Here is a 16435-nt window from a genome sequence, read left to right as displayed (position 1 = left end):
ATGCTAGTAACGGGTTGGACCCCGTCAGGGCTTCTCTCACCCTATTTTCACATATCATGGATCGCAGTTGGTGTCCAAACCCCCTGGGACTAACTCCATCATATCTGGAATTATATATGGCAGATGCAAATCAAGAGCAGCATTCAAGCGTTGTCATTGTTTTGTGAGTTTAGCCAAGTAGTGTGAGAACAACAATGGGGCACATTTACTTAGCCGGTCACGTGTAGTTCACGAAAGTGCATTGTCCGACGATAATGCACTGTGCTGTGAATCACTTAGATCGTGCACCCGACGGAGTTCACCTTCTTCTTCCTGGTGTATGTAAGTGCATTGTTTTGCGACACAAGTTGAATCCTAAATCCCCCGCTCAGTCCAAATGTTTCAGATCGTCTGATGGCCCGCCTCCCAAACTCCTGTTAAATACCTGTCAAAGCTGCGCAAATCCCGAAAACTGTGGACAAATCCCGAAAACAGGCCGACAAAAGTGTGATATGGGCCTGTAGTAAATAAGCCCCACAATGTTTGTATTATCAATCTGTAGCAGTTCTCTGTGTTTTCTGTAAGCTCTTAGGATCGTGCAGTTTCTGATGTCACCATTTTTAGCTTGGTGAGTGCAATCGCCAAATCATCTTCCAAGGTATAGATTCTCTTCTCCTCTTCAGGACAAATGTACATCCACCTCAGACTGTAAGCCTTGCAAAGTTTCCTCAATAGCTACAGAGACAGCTTCTTGGATGCTGGGGATAATTTTCTTTGCCACTTCCTTGCCAGCCTGCTTTTTGCTTAGCCGTGAGCTGGCGTCTGACTCTGCTTGTAGCAAAGCAGCTACTTGATTGGTCGTGGTCCAGCACACAGCAACCCTGATTCCTGACACTCACAATATAACAAATTTTATACTTATAAAGCCATCCAGATGGAACTCAGAGACTTACCAGTTTCCGCCTTATGACAACATACCGTATATACTCAAGTATAAGCCGACCCAAGTATATAGCCTGCCTGACCCTGTAGTATACAGCCAGCCCCCAGTAGGTGCTACAGACTGAGCTGTCGCGGACCTGCCACATACATGAGGATAGAAGAGGAGCTACCTGGGCTGGAATGGTGAGTACTGAGTTTATTTTTGTTTTTTTTAATGTACCCGAGTATAAGCCAAGTGGGAAATCTCAGCTTATACTCGGTAACACTGATGGAAAATGTTATCTTATGTATTTTACTATGTTGTGTGTCACGGGTGCTCCCATGACCCATATTTCCGGTCGTGGGCTCACCCGTGACCCTCGTGCCCCGCCAGCGCAGCGCCCTATTGCATGCGTGCCGGCTCGCGAATATTTAAAGAACCAGCACACCGCTGATGCTGGGCATTTCCAGGAAATTGTTAAAAGCTGGCCTCTCCCAGCATTCCCTGATGGATCTTTGTGCTTATGCAGTTGAGAAAGCTTGTGTCCCTGCCTTGTGCCTGTGTTTGGATTTCCTGTTGTGACCCTGTTTCTGTATTAGACAGAATGGGGCAAATTTACTTACCCGGTCCATTCGCGTTCCAGCGGCGGCTTCTCCGCTCTGGATTCGGGTCCGGCCGGGATTTAATAAGGTAGTTCTTCCGCCGTCCACCAGGTGGCGCTGCTGCGCTGAAAGTAAACTCATCGCGCCGGAATGCACCGAGCTGGACCAGGTGAAGGTAAGCGGTCCTTATGCGACACATTTTCGGTTTTTAAATGCGGCGGTTCTTCCGAATACGTCGGGTTTTCGTTCGGCCACGCCCCCCGATTTCCGTCGCGCGCATGCCAGCGCCGATGCGCCACAATCCGATCGCGTGCGCCAAAATCCCGGGGCAATTTAAGTACAAGCGGCGCAAAACGGAAATATTCGGGTAACACGTCGGGAAAACGCGAATCGGGCCCTTAATAAATGACCCCCAATATGTTTTACTGCCCATATCTCCAGTTATGCAGCTCTCAGATTCTTATCTTTAATATGATACTAGAACCATGGATTAAAGTTCTTTACAGCCCAAGATAGGCATGCCTTAAGTGACACTCTTTTAAAGACAAAACTTGGCACATGTCAGTCATTTGTATATGACTTAGATGTAGATTTTTTTTATTGTTGAATGGATATGTTTTAACATAATGACAGGAGTGACAGACAAGTTATTTCATACCATACCCAAGGGTTCTGTTAGCTTAGTGTTTTAACAGCTGATAATAGAGTCATTTTAATTTAGATCCCAACACCATCAAAGGATTTCTACCCTATACACCAAAAGTTTTCTATGGGTTTGCTGAAAACCAATGTTGTTGAGTTTTTGGAATTTCGGTGGCCAGATAATGAGTGAGGTCTACTATAAAAATTCCCATATCATTCAGATTTTATGGGTTTACAACAAGTTTAAAAATAATAGAGGTCAATAGAACAAAAGTAGCTTAGGAATGCGGTGGCTAGGGATTGACATCAGAACAAGGTGGTCACTTGTTGATTTTTATTTTAAATTTATTTCTTCAGCATGTTCACAGTACATGGATTGCTGTAAGTAAAATATGACCCTGCGGGATTGGTTATTAGTAATTATTCCTATTTAATACGATCACTGAAGGTTGAAAGGTGATGACTAGTCAGTGGTAATATTCCTGTGACTCGGTGATTATCACAGTGGCAGGACTGATAAATTAGTTTGCAGCTGTGTATGCTGAAGTACAAATTATACATAATGAGCCACTTCAGCCTCGCTTATGTGTTGATGTGCAAGTGTACTTAATCATGGGTTAATGGAGGGCAGTGTTTTGTCTAGCTCAATTAATGATATTTTAGAGGGTTATCACATATCACAACTGCAATCCTCGATGTCTCCCGAGAATTTTTGTATTCTCCGCTTGCGCAGCACTGAAAAGGTATCTGAAACCTGAATCTAAAAAAACGGAACTCATTTTATTTTAAGAGCTTACATGGCATTATGAAAATCTAAATTTAGAAATTATGTTCTTTAATGGAACCCTCTATATGTCCCTAATTGTATGGAGTTCACATTCATGTAACAAATAATACCCATAGCACTGTAAATTTGTGTCACATCCAGTATACACAGTACACTTCTAAATTACATGTGCAAGCAGTTTGCACGAGAAAGCAAAGTCAGGAGAAAACTGCTGCAAGGACCTTAGTACATGTGGATCATAGTCTATTCAGATTTTCTTGAGATTTAGCCAAACTATTTGGATGCTGTCAGACACTCAGCATTTTTGTTGCAGGTTCCACATCACCTCTATATATTCATTGATATTTTAAAGATCTAACATGTGTGTAACCCATAAATTAGCTGAACGGGTGAACAGGTACCTATTCACTAGGAGGGACAGAGGAATGCTTCCCAGGTGCTATCTGATATCTCTGTTTAAATAACCAAACCACTGCAACATTCATGCCAGGCCCCATTCACATGGCCGTTGTGTGGATGTATATTTGTCCCCCGGTTTCGTACATGGGGAAAAAACTCCTCTACCATACCTACGGCTGGGCCACGCTGTTTCAAATGGAGAACCACCCCCATATGCAATGAGCATGCGTCAGTGGGGAAGCAGCCTTAGACCGTTCTTTTTATATTTGTGCGCGGGTGGTTCTTGTCATGATTTGAATTAATAATATTTATTTGTCTTTTTGATTTTTTTTTAATTTATCTACCGTATATACTCGAGTATAAGCCTAGACCCCTAATTTTACCACCAAAAACTGAGAAAACCTATTGGCTCGAGTATAAGCCGAGGGTGGGAAATGCATTGGTCACAGACCCCCCCCCCAGTATATAGCCAGCCTGCCCCCAGTAGTATACAGCCTGCCCCCAGTAGTATACAGCACTGCCGAGCATGCCCCCTGTAGTATACAGCACAGCCCAGCCTTCCCCCAGTAGTATACAGCACAGCCCAGCCTGCCCCCAGTAGTATACAGCACTGCCCAGCCAGCCCCCAGTAGTATAGAGCACAGCCCAGCCAGCCCCCAGTAGTATACAGCCCAGCAAGCCCCCAGTAGTATACAGCCAGCCCTGCCTGCCCCCTGTAGTAAACAGCCCAACCCAGCCAGCCCCCAGTAGTATACAGCAGAGCCCAGCCCAGCCAGCCCCCAGTAGTATACAGCCCAGCCCAGCCAGCCCCCAGTAGTATACAGCACAGCCCAGCCAGCCCCCAGTAGTATATAGCCAGCTTACCTCCAGTAGTATACAGCCCAGCCAGCCCCCAGTAGTTTACAGCAGAGTCCAGCCTGCCCCCAGTAGTAAAGAGCACTGCACTGCCTTCCCCAGTAGTATACAGCACTGCCCAGCCTGCCCCCAGTAGTATACAGCACTGCCCAGCCTTCCCCCAGCAGTATACAGCACAGCCCAGCCTGCCCCCAGTAGTATACAGCACTGCCCAGCCAGCCCCCAGTAGTATAGAGCACAGCCCAGCCAGCCCCCAGTAGTATACAGCCCAGCCAGCCCCCAGTAGTATACAGCCAGCCCTGCCTGCCCCCTGTAGTAAACAGCCCAACCCAGCCAGCCCCCAGTAGTATACAGCAGAGCCCAGCCCAGCCAGCCCCCAGTAGTATACAGCCCAGCCCAGCCAGCCCCCAGTAGTATACAGCACAGCCCAGCCAGCCCCCAGTAGTATATAGCCAGCTTGCCTCCAGTAGTATACAGCCCAGCCAGCCCCCAGTAGTTTACAGCAGATTCCAGCCAGCCCCCAGTAGTAAAGAGCACTGCACTGCCTTCCCCAGTAGTATACACCACTGCCCAGCCTGCCCCCAGTAGTATACAGCACTGCCCAGCCTTCCCCCAGCAGTATACAGCACAGCCCAGCCTTCCCCCAGTAGTATACAGCACAGCCCAGCCTGCCCCCAGTAGTATACAGCACTGCCCAGCCAGCCCCCAGTAGTATACAGCACTGCCCAGCCAGCCCCCAGTAGTATACAGCACTGCCCAGCCAGCCCCCAGTAGTATACAGCCTGCCCACAGTAGTATACAGCACTGCCCAGCATGCCCCCTGTAGTATACAGCACTGCCCAGCCTGCCCCCAGTAGTATACAGCACTGCCCAGTCTGCCCCCAGTAGTATACAGCACAGCCCAGCCAGCCCCCAGTAGTATACAGCCCAGCCAGCCCCCAGTAGTATACAGCCAGCTCTGCCTGCCCCCAGTAGTATACAGCCCAACCCAGCCAGCCCCCAGTAGTATACAGCAGAGCCCAGCCAGCCCCCAGTAGTATATAGCCAGCTTGCCCCCAGTAGTATACAGTCCAGCCAGCCCCCAGTAGTATACAGCAGAGCCCAGCCAGCCCCCAGTAGTATACAGCACTGCACAGCCTTCACCAGTATTATACAGCACTGCCCAGCCTGCCCCCAGTAGTATACAGCACTGCCCAGCCTTCCCCCAGTAGTATACAGCACAGCCCAGCCTGCTCCCAGTAGTATACAGCACTGCCCAGCCTGCCCCCAGTAGTATACAGCACAGCCCAGCTAGCCCCCTGTAGTATACAGCCCAGCCCAGCCAGCCCCCAGTAGTATACAGCCAGCCCTGCCTGCCCCCAGTAGTATACAGCCTAACCCAGCCAGCCCCCAGTAGTATACAGCAGAGCCCAGCCAGCCCCCAGTAGTATACAGCACAGCCCAGCCAGCCCCCAGTAGTATACAGCCAGCTTGCCCCCAGTAGTATACAGCAGAGCCCAGCCAACCCCCAGTAGTATACAGCACAGCCCAGCCAGCCCCAGTAGTATATAGCCAGCTTGCCCCCAGTAGTATACAGCCCAGCCAGCCCCCAGTAGTATACAGCACAGCCCAGTCAGCCCCCAGTAGTATACAGCACAGCCCAGCCAGCCCCCAGTAGTATACAGCACAGTCCAGTCAGCCCCCAGTAGTATACAGCACAGCCCAGCCAGCCCCCAGTAGTATACAGCACAGCCCAGCATTAAAAAAAAATAAACTTATATACTCGCTCCTCTTCTGTCTTCTGTCTTCTGTCTTCTGGGCGCCACCATTGCTCTCTCCTAGCACGATGATAGAGAAGACAGAAGACGGGCGCGGAAGCCAGAAGAGGACCTGAGCGGACATCAGGGGAGCAGCGCTGCACATCGGGGCCACCGGAGGGTGAGTATATAAGTTTATTATTTTTTAAGTATTTTTTGTTGGGCGTATAGACTTGTGTATAAGACGAGGGGACGTTTTTCTGCACATTTTTTGTGCTGAAAAACTCGGCTTATACACGAGTATATACGGTAAGTAAAAGTTTTATAGACCTTTTTATTATACCATGTTTGTATAGTTGATACAGTTGCTGTTTGATTATAGTGATTATGTTCTATTTAGGTCTAGTGACATTTTCTCTGAATGTATTATGAATGAAGTAGAAGAATACTTTAACAATTGGAGCTACATGTTTTTTATAGTCTCCATTCGTAGACTATGTGCTCACCTACTGCTACTTCTGACATTAAAGGAAATCTACCACTAAACGTAAAGGACAGTCTGGAGCCCCATCGGTTCATTTGCATGATTATTAAAGCCCTTTTTCTAAAAGGGCATATAAAGCTTAAAGGGGTATTCCAGGAAAATGAATATCTGATACAAAAACCCATAATGCTTTATATAAATGAATATAACAAAAAAATCCTTTAGTTCTCAGTAACTTTTCCTCCCTCTTATGTGCTGCTCCCAGTGATGAGACTGTTACCATAGTAATGATGTGTGACTGCCATCACTTATCACTTAGTAATAATCACATGACCTGCCCAGACAGGTACAGAACATGTGATGTGGACATGTGACCAGCGGCCATCTTCTGTCCTGTGTCTGCTCCATGTGGAGAAAATCAACGGACTGATTAAAGGGTCAGTTGCATTTTAATTTCTCATTACAGTCTATGTCACCAGCATTTTACTGCTAAATGGAGCACAACTTATTTTTTAAGGACCCATTTGTATATTGATTATGCGTATTGCTGGAACATATTAAAGAATAGTGGAACCTACCATAGTGCACACACCAGTATGTCAGTGTTCTTGGTTTACAATCCTTGATCCTCGTGGTAGATGTCCTTTAAATAAAATTAAACTGCAGAAACTCACCTACAGTCCCCTTCTCCTCGATCTTGGTGCTGGTCTTCTTTAATCTTAATACACCAGGATCACTGTAAAAAAATACGTATAAAAAGCAGCAGGTGCGCGTGGACGCAGGTGAGAGGTAGGTGATGTCACTCGAGAGCCATGAATAATTAACAGCCTGTATAATGTGCCTGTACAACGTGACTGCTTTTATAACTCCTTTTATAGCGATCCCGGTGTGTCAAGATTAAAGGGCATCTACCACCATTGATGAAGGGCTGTATGCAAATGAGGCTGAGAGGCCCCAGGCTCCATAGTTGTCAATGGAGCCTGGAGCCCCTCAGACTCATGTGTATACAGTCTTTCATCCTGGTGGTTAATGTCCTTTAAAGAACACCAGCGCCGGAATTGAGGAGAAGAGGACTATAGGTGACTATCTGCAATTTTACTTTAGTTTTGTGGTAGTTCATTTAAAAGGTTAATGACCTTGTAAAGGGGGGAAGTTTGCACAGGGAATTGTTTAAATATTTACCATACTTATATTACTAGAAAGAAGGGGAGATCATAGTGCATCTTTTGTGGAGACCCCTGACTTATGGGTCTGGTCAGTGCATCCTCTATAATCACTGTTGGTGCTTCTATTAAAGGCCTCTACTGTACACAGCACCAACCCTTACCAAAACTACACTGCAATGCAATATTAATAAACACCTCTAGATGGCAGGAATGCAAATATCTTAAAAAAAACAACTTGCTTTTAAGACTAGAGAATAGAGGGATCTCATTGAAATACAAACTTGTACTAATACTTATTTCAAAGCAGTTCAAATCTATATGTTTGTTCATCTTTAACTGTAAAAACTTTTCAAAGCATAGTATTACCTGTAAAATCTTTATTCTTGTATTGTGCAAACTCATGCAGCAATCTTATGACAATAATAGAACTTTGTCCTTGGCAGTGCTGCATTCATCAATCTTTCCGGGAATCCGTAATTTCCAGTTTAAAAGAGAAGATAGAAAAGAAATCTAAGGAAGATAGATTTCAATGTACAGTGTACAACCTTAATGTCTAAAGGGGAAAATTATCATTATGGGGAAGCAGGACTTCTAGTTTTGAGTATCTTAATGGGAACCCCAAAAACTACTGAATGCAGACTTGCAAACAATTGCATCCCAAGGCATTGAAAGTCAGTATGCCTCGCCTTTACGGTGTAATTATGGCTAAACTTTGCTTTGGACATTTTACTCAGGGTGCATCCAATGCATCACAAAATTATTGGAGCTATATTTAGAGATGGGCGAATCAATTCGAATGAAGTGGAATTCAATACGAATTTCACAGAAAATTCGATTTGTAACTAATCCAAAGTTTACGCTGATTCTTGGTAACAAAGTTATTTTTTCCCTTTTTTTTAGTTAAATGGGTGTGAGCACAACGGGGCAAATTTATCAAGCTGTCTGAAAGTCAGAATATTTCTAGTTGTCCATGGCAACCAATCACAGCTCCCCTTTAAAATATTCATGGATATTCACGATATACAGGCAGTCCCCGGGTTACATACAAAATAGGGTCTGCAGGTTTGTTCTTAAGTTGAATTTGTATGTAAGTCGGAACTGTATATTTTATCATTGTAAACCCAGACAGAACTTTTTTGGTCTCTGTGACAATTGGATTTTAAAAATGTTGGGTTGTCATAAGAATCAATATTAACACTAAATCTTCATTACAGACACCAGTGATAACTGTTACAGCTAATCATTGTAGCCTAGGACTAAAGCACAATAAATTAGCAATATCCAGAGGTCCATTTGTAACTAGGAGTCGTATGTAAGTCGAGTGTTCTTAAGTAGGGGACCGCCTGTATATTCATTCAACACTGGTAAAATGAAAGCTGAGCTGTAATTGGTCAGAATAGAAGTATTCTGAATTTCAGACAGCTTGAGAAATCTGCCACAGGGTGTTACATGGGGCAGAGAACTCTGGGAATTAGAAGGGCACACCCTCGATGACATCTGCATCAGCGACCTTCAGGCTTATGTGATGTCACACAGCCCTATATAAACTGTCAGCCTTTTGCAATCTCTGCATTTCACATTGCATGTCTGTTGCGTCGAGCTGCTTTTAATGTACTGTGCTGAAGCAATTTCTGCTCCAATCCCAGGGTGTGCATTTAGGAGGATCTGTATACCCCGAATAGCAGTTCTTTATTGTTACTGAAGCTACTAGGAAGAAATCTGTTTAATATCCACACAGATGCTGGATTATACTTATACTTAAATAAGTGTCAAATCCGCGTAGTTTAAAGAGTGATTTTCACTCGAATTACAGGGTGTCCGTTGCGGGGTATCTGTATAACGTAAATTCCCATATTTTTGTGTTGCTAAAGTTGAGAGCAAGAAATACGTGTCAAATCCACATAGTTTATAAAGTGATTTTAGCTCCAATTAAATGGTGTCCATTCTGGGGTATCTGTATAACACAAATTCCCATACTTTTTTGTTGCTAAAGTTGAGATCAAGAAATATGTGTCAAATTCACGTATTTGATTATCCACTATGTCAGACAGAGAGGTGGCAGGTGGAGCAGGCACAGGTCGCAGCACAGTAAGGGGATGTTTTGCACCTGGGGTGACTCTGTGAGGCCACAACTGCTGTTGTCATCTAGCTGCAGTGTGTTGATCAACAACCCAAAGGTTGTTGATTGGTTGACTAGGTCACCCAATTCCTCAAATATAACATCTGAAAACCCCTGCAAAGAGTCCGTGGGTTGGTCAGATACAACAATTAGTTGGCATGGCCCAGGAGCAGGTCAGCGGCCCTGACCTTTTCTCAACCAGCCTCTGTACTTTTCATTTCCCTCAGTCATAGAGCTTCTAGGTGGTCTGCAAGGAATGGAGCTGTTTGTTTTTTTACATCATCTCCAGATGCTCCTGCTCTTGGCTATGCATGGTGCCAGCAGTCGTTGAAAGAGATGATTACAAAGAGACAACTGTATGCGTCCAGCCACCCTAAGGTACTGCAGTCCCTCCTTTTCCAAGTCGTGGACTATGCACCCTTCAGAGAACTAATTGCTTGTGTCAAACCGAGGTAGAGAGTTCGAAGCCGCAATGTTTTTTCCAAAAAGGCAGTGTCAGCCCTTCACAAATATGTAGAACAGAAGGTGGGCCAATCCTTGAGCTTATCGGTTTCTTCCAAGGTGCACGGCAGCGTGGACGTGTGGAGCTGTAACTATGGTCAGGGGCAGTACATGTCCTTTATGGCCCGCTGGGTGAATGTGCTTCCCACCCAGCCACACCAACAACTTGAACAAGAGACGCCGCTTTCTCCTCCACATTGTCAAACTGCTGCTCCTGTGCCAGTGTCTGCCTGCTCCTTGCTGCTCCATCATACCACATGTGCAGGGCACAGTGGTGTCACGCAGTACTACACCTGGTTTTACTGGGCGAACGACGTCACACAGGGGAGGAACTGCTCTGCACCATGCAAGAAGAAATCAATCTGTGGCTTTTTCCGTGACAACTGGAGGAGAAGGACATTGCAGCACAAGCAGTCTGCTGAAATCAGTGGTTTTCCACTCAGTTGACAAGAGAGGAGGAGCAGGAGCATCCAGAGGAGGTAGAAGAGGAGGCAGATGACCCAGAAGCACCGTGACAGTATACAGTGGAGATGGAGGCCGGGAGTCCCTCCCTTACTTGCGCAGATGGCCAGCAGCATGCTGCTTTGCCTAACTAGTGACAGCAGAATAGTCAACATCCGGTATAGGGATAAGTTTTGGCTCTCCACCCTCTTAGACCCTCGCTACCGGTCAAAAATGGTTGACTTTTTTCCAGCTGCCGAGAGGAAGGAACAAGTGGCGTACTATAGAGAAATAGTGAAAGCACAGTTGGCCGCTGCCTTTGTGCGCCATTCTCCATCCTCTGCTAGATCTGTCCAAGGGATTCCTGGCAGTGATCGCTCACATACTACTGCCACGGCTGCTTTGGGGAGATGGGGGGGGGGGGGGGTTGGTAGGAGCAATAGTAGCTCCATCAGCAGCAGCTTAAGTCTGGAGTTCTTAATGAGCAACTTCCTTCACCCGCCTAGTGCGGAGGGTAGCCACCACCAGCAGCAGCAGCAGGACATGGAGCAGACCTTGCACCAGCAGGTGGTGGCCTACTTGGACAGCATTTTACCACCTCAGGTAGAGGATCCCCTGGATTACTAGGCAGCCAAACTTGATGTGTGGCCGCAACTTGCGGAGTTTGCAGTAGAGAAGCTGTCTTGCCCGGCCAGTAATGTGGCATCAGAGCAGGCGTTAAGTGCAGCGGGGGCCATCATTACCCCAAGAAAACCCCACTTGTTCAGAGAGACTGACCTTTATCAAGATGAATCAGGCTTGGATCGGCCCGAATTTCAACTCCCCAATGCCTTATGCATAAGATAAGATCAGTCATGACGCCTTCCCCAAACGTTGAGAAATGAGTCTGGGTTCTAACTACCTGCCTTAGCCACTATGCTGATGCTGCCACCCACCTGATGCCACACAACTGCTTCCAGTTGCTCCATCTGCCTCCTATGATCTTTACCAGGGACTGGAATTGTCCGCCACCTACACAATCTGTAATTGTGCCACTCTGTGGCTTTCCATGTTGCTGCCACCTCCACACTCTGTCATTGTGCCACTCTGTAGCCTACCATGTTTCCGCCGCCTCCACTCTGTCATTGTGCCACTTTCTGACCTCCTGCTGTTGCCAACTCCACACTCTATCATTCTGCCACTCTGTGGCCTACCATGGTGCTGCCACTTCAACACTGTCATTGTGCCACTCTGGCCTACCAGGTTGCTGCCACCTCTACACTGTCATTGTGCCACTCTGTGGCATACCATGTTTCAGCCACTTTCATAATTTGTCATTGTGCCACTCTGCGACCTATTCATGCTGCTGCCAACTGACTGCTGTCTTCCTGGAACACCCTGTGATTTCCATAATACCGTTTACACCCTCCACCACTATGATTTTTCTACTATGTTTAGTTTTACCCTTCTTTTCATCTGTCAGAAGGAATGAAAAGCCTGAGGATTGATAGCCAAAAGCAGGAGTGGATACAGAAAACAGAGGACATGCAAATATCCCATTTACTGATCATCTCGGTTTTGGATCCACTTCTGTTTGTTTTTGGCTTTAGCAATACTGATGGATTATTAACCAATTGAAAGTGGACACTGATGGATGAAATGAAGGTCAAAATAGTCAGTGATGTCAACGCAAAATTACTGCCAACACCCTCTCCACTCTTTTCGGGGGTTTCTGCATTTATCAGTGTTTTACGGAACAGGTTCTGTCGTAATCTATGGAATCATCTGATGTCAGTGTAAAAAGATTGCACTCTTTGATGTTATAGTACAGTGGTGGCGAACCTATGGCACAGGTGCCAGAGGTGGCCCTCTATATGGGCACCTATGCCATAACCCCAGGGCAGGGTTCGCCAGACAGGACTCAAGGCCTCTTGCAGTCCCAGTCAGCCCAGGACCCTAGAAAGAAGCTACAATGATAATCCAAACTTCTTCTCCTTCTTTCTACTGTATTGGCGTCCTCAGGTCCCTTTGCAATTTAAACCTGTAAAAGGGCAGGGAGTAATAAGTTACTGCTTAAATTGTCGCATAGGCACTTTGCAAAAAATATGTGGGTTTTGGTTGTAGTTTGGGCACTCGGTGTCTAAAAGGTTTGCCATCACTGTTATAGTAGGATTTTGGCCTTCAGCTCAGTCCTTTCGAGCTGGTACAGACGTTACCTTGTCAGGCTGCGTTCCCGTTTTGCTTCTTTGGTGAAGTTGGCCTCTATAAGTGGCTATGGAATTGAAGAGTGAAGCGTTTGAAGACCAAATCATGCTCCCTATGCATATTTAAGCATGGCAAAACATTCTACAAGACCCCACAGGCTCTCTGCAGCCAGGAAATACCTGTTTTTTAATGTGATTTGTCATGATTCGATGCGGGTCGAATTTCTTTCGGCGAATCGGGTCGAACCGAATTTCAACAAATTTGCCCATCTCTAGCTATAATGAATACAGACCAAAATTCAAAGGCTCCTACATTAAACTAAATGAACCATGATGATTCCTTTCACAGCAGCTGTGAGTTAATTATCAATTATATAGATTATTTTTAGCTTGGAATGTTGTCTCCGTTTTTAGTATTCCATATTTTCCTCCACATATGGTTTAACCCCTGTGTAACACTTAAGGGTTAAAAAACTTCCCAAAACTTGTTTAAAATATGTTGAAGGTTGCAGTTTCTAAATGTGTGCACTTTTTCTTATTATATAGGCCTCTCAAAATCAAAGTTGCATTTTGGTCCATCAAAATATATTTTTTTTTTCAAGAAAATGTAAAAAAAAATCCTGTATATAATATATCCTTCATGCTTTATAACATCTTGCAGAAACGAGAGGAACCTTATAACTACAACAACATTAAGCAGACATTTGTTAAATGTTCATTAGTAAAGGAAATCTACTATTATGTTTGAGGTGTATTAACGATTTATGCCGCCAAGTAGCTCCAAATATATGTTTATATACGTAACTATATGTTTATTAGGAGATTTACTCCAGTACTGTAGGTATAAAATAAACATTTAATCAAGTGACTTAGGCGGGGCGTCAACAGAGTCCCTCCAAACTCTAAATTAACACCCACCAAAGCACTTGTGCTTCTTTTAAATAAATCTAAAACTGTCAAGTCTGTGTCGGCCTTTTCCTCAATCCGTGCTGGTGGGTTGAGGAGACGTTGAGTTTTTCTGTTCTTCACTTGTCCAGCCGTCTGAACTGTGCTCTAGTTTCCCGCTCATATAATTTCCTCCGTACCTTTTCTCTTTGCACTTTTTCTTTTTCTAGCAAGAGTTAACTATGATTGACTGCTCCATTCACATGGGGCAGGGCATATCCTCACTATAAGTATTCACCTCCCACCTTATAGGATGATGGTCAAATTTCTGCCCTTGCTTTATTCCCTTTTGTGCTGTTATATTTGCAAAACTTCTGGCATCTGATCTCTGGCCTGTATTTCTGACTCCTCATTTGGATTGCTCTCGCTGTTAGTGACCCGGTGTGTCCACTCTGCCTTAGGCCTCTTTCACACTTGCGTTGCAAATCACGTCAGGGTGCGATCAGGGTTTGGTCAGTGAAAAACTGACATTTTTCATCAGAGTTCAATCAATTTTCAGTTAGAATTTTTTCAGTGTCTCAGTTTTTCACGCATAGTTTTTTGGTGTTTTCACGCACAGATTGTCAGGAGGGATTGTCTTCTAGGACTCGCTGAGGCAATAGGCAGATGTCAGCTTTAAATGGCTTAGCTTAGTGGTCACTGTCTTCTTTGTCTTCCTGAGTCAAAGCCTCCCTTACAAAAACTTCATTTTTCAACGAAATTAGTGGAACAAAGCCCAATATAAACATAGGACCAGATTTATCACAATTGAGATTTGATGTAGTATAGTTTTTGCACCCTAATGAGGAGCATTGTTGCACCTGAATTATCACAAGCTACAACGATCTGTGGTAAGTTGAGTTCAAGCCTCTTATTAATCACTTGGGAGTCTCAGAATGATTTTGCGACTGCACTTTAATTTAGGAGCAATATAGGTGCAATCATCAATTCGGGCACTTACATGTACTAGCTCCACTCTGCTTCTCTCCCACACCCCATCATCAAAATGACACTCACAGCAGAGCCCAGGTTTCTGACAAGCTTCACCCAGTGATCCTCCTCATCAGTGGCTTCTCCTAGAGCAGTGGTGGTGAACCTATGGCACTGGTGCCAGAGGTGGCACTCTGAGCACTCACTGTGGGCACCCAGACTGAGCACTCACTGTGGGCCAGGTCTCCAAACCTCCTCCTGCAGTCCCTGGCCACCCAGGATGTGCTGTGATCAGTGCTATTTTAAAGCTACACATCCTTAGCTGCCTAGGAATATAGGAGGAGCAAGGAGGTGCAGACAAGGCTGCGTTATAATTGGAGCTCCTGCTCTGGGCCTCGCAATTCTTCCTGTTCAGGGGCCCCTGGAAGGAAGCTACAATGATAATCGGAATTTCGTTCAACTGTATTGGTGTCCTTAGGACACAAATACAATTAATAGCTGCCATGTTGGCACTTTGCATTTAAATAAGTGGGTTTGGTTGTAATTTGAGCGCTCAGTCTCTAAAAGGTTTGCCATCACTGTCCTAGAGGGAATCCTCCGGTGCTGATCTTCTGCTGCCCCCCTTTAATTCTAACCAGTGTTCCTCCTCAGACACTAGTGTAGTCATCCTACTACACCGGGACACTTTTATGTACTATCTCTCTCCCATGTACTTCTTTTCTATCCTGCTCTGAGCTTCTGCTTTTGCAGATTATGTGTAAATAGAAGCTCATGAACTGTAAACAGAGTCTGGCTGAGCTCTGCTGCTGTACTATACAGGGAATACACTGCAGAAGAGCTTCAGGCTGGAGTGTTTTTGCGCCAAATCATTAGTAGACACAGGAAAACATCTAGATTGATAGGATAAGGAAAACATGTTTATTTTTGTTGAACAGCTAGTTTGGTGTTTTGGCACAAAGCTGCCGCAAAACACAGCAACGATATGGAAAGTCACAAACAACGCTGACCCTTAGAGCTTTCTTCATGCTACTGGGAGCTAAGTAGTAGCATTAACCCTTTCCCGCCATAGCCCTTATTGCGTTTTTATTTTTCACTCCCCACCTTCAAAGTATAACTTTTTAATTTTTCCATGTACAGAGCTGTTTGATGGCTTGTTTTCTGCATAATAAATTGCACTTCAAAATGGTGGTATTTAATATTCCATTCCATGTACTGGTAAGCAGTAAAAAAAATTCCAAATGCAGTGAAATATACTATAGGGAGCTGGCTAGCCATATACTACAGGCGGCTTGCTAGCCATATAATACAGGGCGCTCACTATATACTACAGGGGGCTAGCTATATTCTACAGGGGAGCTGGCTATATGCTAAAGAGGGCTGGCTGGCTATATACTACAGGTGGCTGGCTATATACTACAGGGGGCTGGCTATATATTGCAGAGGTCTATCGGTATACTACAGGGGGCTAGCTGTATACTACAGGGGGCTGGCTATATACTACAGGGGATAGCTATATACTATTTGGGGCTGGCTGACTATACACTACTGGGGGCTGGCTGGCTATATACTACTAGGGACTGGCTGCCTGGCTATATACCCATGGGGGGGCCGTCTGGCTATATACGCCGTTTCCTTGTGATCTTGGATTTTTACGGATTTCTCTGTATACCCCAAATGACATATGTTCTTCATGCGGTAAAATTATGGCGATACCAAATTTGTATAGGTTTTGTAATGTTTTCATACATTTACAAAAATTAAAACC

This window comes from Engystomops pustulosus, chromosome 6 (genome assembly GCF_040894005.1).
Source record: "Engystomops pustulosus chromosome 6, aEngPut4.maternal, whole genome shotgun sequence".
NCBI lineage: Eukaryota > Metazoa > Chordata > Amphibia > Anura > Leptodactylidae > Engystomops > Engystomops pustulosus.
The sequence above is the reverse complement of the archived record's forward strand: the minus strand, read 5'-3'. Positions refer to the sequence as shown.